We start from the raw sequence: 6456 nt of genomic DNA, 5'->3' as shown, positions 1-6456 counted from the left end.
ATTCTTTGATGTAAGTGTCTCTGGCTGAACTAAGTTTATGTGAGCATTGAGTTCCTTAGTAAATAGAGACAGATCTGTCCCAGCATCAAATAAAGCCTACTGGGTTTAGCTGCCAAGCTCTGTAAATATGATGTTGACTGATTCAGAGATAGATGTGGATTTTTGTGATTCACGAGAAAGTGCATTTGCCTATTTTCTTTTAAAATGAATTGGTTCTTTGGTAGTGTGTCTGTGGGATGGTAGAAAACCAAGAGACCCATGAGAACCAAAAGCTAACTAAAATTACAATATTGTCCCAAGCCCTTTAACAAGTCTGTCAGCATTGAGTGTGTTAATGTTTTCAAGATTTGTACAAGTGTCTTTCTGTATTTGTGCTGCATTTTTTAGAAATAAATTTGTGGTATAGGATAAAGAATTTTTATAGATGATATATAAATAAATACCATAACAAAAAATGCAAGATTTGATTCATATGAAATGTTTGTTTCTGATCTAAATCAAGGGATTTATATACACACATTATTTTTTAACATACAGTATCTGAAATGGATAGACGTAAAGGATAGTGCTCTCTAGTGGAAGTAAAAGCACACTACATCACACATAATAAGTTTGAAGACTTGGAACACCTTATTTTTCTATTCGTCTCAAAGACACAGTGTATCAGGCATTTTTAGTCTACAATAGTGCAAAAAATGCCTGGAGCAGCAATATGAAACCTTCTCCATCCAGTGCCTGGAGCAGCAGGTGTATGCCTCTTATCACACAACATCATCCCTAACCTACAGCATCTGTCCATTTGCATACATGCTCGTCAGCTTTGACAAAGTCAATCTCTGTAACCTGAATATGTGAAATAACCACTGGCTAGGCCTGAACGTAGACACAATACGGGTCAGTGACCTTTCTCTGCATGCCCAAAGGGTCTTTTTGTCTTGCATGGAGCCCGAGTGCCGCTACCCATCCCCCTAGTGCCCAGACAGGGTCTAATGGGCATATCAGTCATCTCCAGCAGCAGCCCAGTGAACACAAACAGCTCTGTTTACCACCACGACCTTTTGTGTTGACTATGGCCACTGCCCCGTGTCTGAGCCATGGTCCTTCCTGCATCATCAGCATGGGGATAGGAGGAACTCTCCTCACCACTGGAGCTTATGATGGGGTTAAGAGTGGGTGTGTGGGGGGTCTTAAGGTTATAATCATGTGTTTTAGAAGGTTTTGCTTCATTACTCCTCTGTGTTTAGAGATACAAAGTCAAGATAATATTCATCAGGACAATCTAGGTTGTACTTCAGATATTTTTGACAAACAACACTCTGAATTAAACCAACCAAACATGCTATATCCGTGGGAAAGATAATTTCACTAAAACCAGTCAATGCACCAAAGTTGTCTATTGCTTTCCTCATTTGGACCACATGTTAAGGTCTATAACCTGGATTCTGTAACCTCTTACTCGACAGAGTGGTCAGTCTGCTTTACTTTTCAGTGCCTGTCTGTTTCGTTTCGCTCAGCATCCAGACTGTTGCTCAGTGTCAACAGGAGGAATGCTTTCCTGCACAAATATCTACACCTCATAAATGTCTCGCCCTCTGTGCGACCCTGTCTGGCCTCTGACTGTGAGGGGGTTGAACAGGGGACAGACAGCCTGGTGTGTGTGTGTGTGTGTGTGTGTGTGTGTGTGTGTGTGTGTGTGTGTGTGTGTGTGTGTGTGTGTGTGTGTGCGTGTGTGTGTCGGTGTGTGTGTGTGTGTGTGTGTGTGTGTGTGTGTGTGTGTGTGTCAGGAGGGTTGAGGTAAGGTATTGGGTCTTAACAAGGTGCTGGGAGAAGAGAGCAGGACAAACAGATCATTCAGACGCTGACTGCTTCTTCTTAAAGGGCACTAAAGCCCTGATAATTCGTTTTTGAGAATATCCATAATGGAGCAGTTACAGCCACTGTAGAATAACTTCAACTGTACTGTATGCAGAAATAACACAGAAGCAATTCCTCTAAGGAGTGAAGCAAAAGTGCAGCCTCGGCTTGAAAAAACATCTTTGACGTCAACATTTGGATTTATATAAATATTGAAGAGTGAGACTTGCAGATGAGAGAATATGGTAGTGTAGTGTAAATGCAAAAAGGAAAATTACAGGCAAGTTTGAAAGTCTTTCAGTGGATCTTATGGTAAACAATCCCACCATCATTTGTTTAGGGATAAATTTGAGTCTTCAAACAACTTTAAGTGCATGAAACCTCCAAAAGCTGAAACTGTGTGCACGTTTACAGCATGCACAATGGAAGTCTTTCAGAGGTGACTAGAATGCTGAACCACCTGCTGTTTGCAAATACCTACACTTCTCACAGGGATACGCCAGAGTAAAGCATACTCCTGTGTTGCATAGACACATATGCCAGCACACAGTCAACTCACTAACTGTGCTGTGTGTTGCTTGCCGTGGCCCAGATCCAGCCATGCAACCCCTAATCCATTTCTCTGTTGCTCATTATTAGTGGCTTGTAAAGATTCTGTATCAGCTATGCTAAAAGAGCTTTTCACAGTATTACATGGGATTACTGTTGCTCCTCGCTACATACTGTATGTTGCTCACAAACTCTGATGTAACATTGCCACCCTTTTTACATGGCGCTGACAAAAAAAACAAATACATGACTCTTTATCAGGGACTTTTTGCTCTTTTTGTTTGTGCGTAATATTGTGTCACGTCATCTTTTATCCAAAAAATATCCCTCTAACACCTTTTCCATATATTTCCTTTGATTCTGTGATACAGTTGTAGTGTGGCCACGAATTAATAAACATCGAAAATGAAAAAATAAGGAGAATCCAGCATGTTCATATGAGTATACAATTTGAGGAGGATGGTGCACTCGGGGGTTATTTTCCCCACGAGAGTTTAGGTTCAGAGAGAAAGGAGATTTAATAGCCACACGGTCTCCAACTATCTTAGATATTTATCTGGCCTAAACTGCTCCCTCATAACCTAGCTTGGCAGCAATCACAGAATACGGTGTACTCAGGGGATAGATGCAGTTTTATAATGGGTCTCTGAATCCAAAAGATAAAAATTTTCCCAGGCCCAATTTTGTGTACATGACCTAGCTGTAGAAACAAGACGCAAGATGATGCGAGTTCAGCAGTCACCTGAGCCCGTCTGCACAGTCAGAGGGGCTGGTTGTCACTTTTGGTGCTTTAATTGACCTCAACACCTACATGATTCTGGGTTTGATCTAATATGTGACGTGATGTGAATAGATGTCTTTCTGTGTCAAAACAATACTGTGCCAACAGCCACAGTTGTTCTCTCACTGTCCATAGTATTCTACTGACCCAACAGCTGGAAAAGTTACAGCCTGTCATAAAAAGGGTCAGGCGCCTTCTCGTACTATCCCATTTATTAGTGCAGGACAGCTGGAAACGCTCCATATCTCATAAATAATAAAGAAAGGCCTTTGGCCCTCTTAAGAGGGAGATCAACTATGAGCTCAATAAATCAGTTGCGCCCAAAATCTAATCAAATTAAGGCATGTGGTTGATAATTAACCCATATGTTAATATTAAGATTTAAAATGTGAGAAACTAGGATTGGTCTCCAAGGTAGCAGTTTCGGTCTTATCAAAATAAAAACATACAGATCAGGTAATTGTATGGGAACCTGAGGCTGGAGTAGAGCATTACTGTTTCATTATTTCACAATACACCCCCCTTTCTTTCCACATCCTCCTGTGTAGTGGTGTTTGTGCATTCCTGTGTCGACAACCCCTCCGTCTAAATCTCTGGGGTGTTTACCCCCTTTCACGGTAGCAGGGAAGCAGCTCCCGCCATCCCATCTCTGTTTACATTGCTCTTCTCCTCTATTTACTCTGTGCTCCAGCGCCCTGGTGCACCGCGCTCCAAACAGCTGTTCCATTATGAGGAGAGCAGGCGCTTGAACCACACAGTGTGCCACACTGCTCTCTCTGACAGCCCACCATGTTCGCTACCATGATGACTGCCTGGCTCCGCTGGCACGCCTGCCATTGTTGCCATAAAAGCTCAGTCTCCTTCAATGTTAGAGTGGCTTCTGGGCATAGAGTCAGCCAGGGCAACTGTCAGAGATTGTCTTTAAACCACAAGACAAATTTGCCAAGTTCCGCTTCTGATTAAGTGTCTCTGTACGGGATACAGTTTTGCTGTGATGTAAACAGGCAGCAATCATATCCAGATGATCTAGAACAAGCTGCCACAAACGTCTTTAAACTTAAACAGGGCTTTTTATAGTATGCCATTACAAAACATTCAGCATTTTCATCATTTTGACACATTCTCTGTAAGTACCCTATATATTCTGCTTCTACATGACATCATCCATAGGGGCCATTATCCCACAGAGCATGATGATCCTTCCTCCGAAATGCTTTGCCTGGCTCGTTGTCAGGTAAAAGAAAGACTATTGTCTAACTGAGTGCCTTAGGGTCATACTATACCATGAATCTCCAGTGAATTATGTTTACCCTTTGCATGTTCTTTTTCCTGCTGGTGTGCACAGCTGGTGCTGAGTCAGGAGACAGGAAACCTGATAGAAAGGCCACCAAGCATCTCCAGGCTCCCAGTGGACCGCTGCAGGGCCTTGTGGCTACATGGACAGGAGACACTCCATTTATCACAATACAATAGCTACTGCTTGGGGACAGTGGAATATGGGCCTGTCTGTGGCTACGTGTTCCTTCACGTGTATACAAGTGCCAACAATTGAACTGTGTGTATGCATGATTAGGTGTGTTTCACATAGCATAGTTTCGCTTTAACAGCTCTCAACCCTCCTCCAAAGCGCGCTAAAGGAAGGTCTGGCTACTCCACATAGCATTCGGGGATGGGAGGAAAACGTGCTCTGGTTTAATGGCATGTCTTTAAACCAATCAGAATCGTCATGGGCTGTGCTAAACTCCGCACAGAGCCGCTGCAAAATAGTTGTGCAAGAGAAAAGTCAGATTGGACAGATAGTCAAGATAACGTCACAATTACACGAACTTCCATGAGACCGGGCTGTTAATCGCATTAAACAATGGGCTATCAAAACAGCATACCTCTTTTATAAACTGTATTTTTTTATTAAACCGGGGTTATCAAAACAGCATACCCTATAGAAACTGTATATTTTATTAAAAATGGGCTATCAAAACAACATACCCTTTATAAACTGTATTTTTTATTAAACCAGGGTTTATCAAAACAGCATACCCCTTTATAAACTGTATTTTTTTTAAACAAAACCGGGGGTTATCAAAACAGCATACCCTTCACAAACACTGGTATGCTGTTTTGACAATAAGCGCAAATTGACAGACCCCGCTATAAAAGTAAACTTCCGGTATGCTATTCTGACAAAGTATGCCGTCGAAATTGTGTGTGTGTGTGTGTGTGTGTGTGCAGAGAGAGAGAGAGAGAGAGACAGAGGGGGCGGAGAAAAAGGTGAAAGGCAATGCAAATAAAGAGAGTTTTTCTTTAACTACATTTTAGTGTTGTCTTTTTGTCAATGATATTGCATGATGATATCGCCACAGTCAGCGTTGTGACGGTGGTGCTGTCTCGTCATATATAGCCTATTGTTAACGAATTTAACACTTCAGCAGAGGTGTTCATTTCCAAACAGGCTAAGTGGCTTGACGGTTAACATTGACGTATGGATTTGATTTATTTTGCTGACGGTTTGCTGTTAGTGTTATAAGTTAACAGCACACTTGAACAACCGGACCCAGGGTGAGCATAGGGTGAGTCTGTGTGAGAAGGAAGAAGTGGTGAATTTACAGCTCACAGCAACTTAATACCATATAGTTTCTATATGATGATCTAGAGTCAGCAAAACGTTTCCTCTAAACAAAATGATCCGAGTGAATTTAAGCTGGGCTTTTATTGTGAAGGGTAGAAATAGTTTTTTATTAAGTTTCCTGTTAGCACAATGCTGAGTGAATTTAAGTTGTACCTTAAATGTGAAGGGTAGACACAGAAGAGCCAGCAATATGGCAGTGCTTTTTTTCCTCAACCTTTTTTCCGCGGTCTTTTAGTTTTATTCACAGTTTAATATCCAACGCTCTGCAAACTGCTCCACATTCCAAACCCCAAGTTCATTGGGTACCCAGGAAACCTAATGTGAAGTAGATTGGTTCATTAGATATTTCAAAGACAGACCTCACACACTCTCTCTCTCTCTTTCTCTCTCTCTCTCTCTCTCTCATGGTAAATTTGATCAACAGGTAGGGCAGATCTATTGTCCTCTCTTGTTAAAGCTGCCAGATATAAAAATAAATTAGAAATAATGTGGAAAATCTCCCCTATCCTGGGATGCAGGTGGTCGAAACAACTGATGCTCTGTTGCACATTCTCCGCAGACCTCTCAGGGTGATGAAGACACATGCATGCAGCAGTTTAAGCTGCTACACACACACACACAGAACCTCTTTCTCCTAGCCGTGCTC

Source organism: Perca fluviatilis, chromosome 15, assembly GCF_010015445.1.
Source record: "Perca fluviatilis chromosome 15, GENO_Pfluv_1.0, whole genome shotgun sequence".
Taxonomy (NCBI): Eukaryota; Metazoa; Chordata; class Actinopteri; order Perciformes; family Percidae; genus Perca; species Perca fluviatilis.
This window is presented reverse-complemented; position numbering follows the sequence as displayed.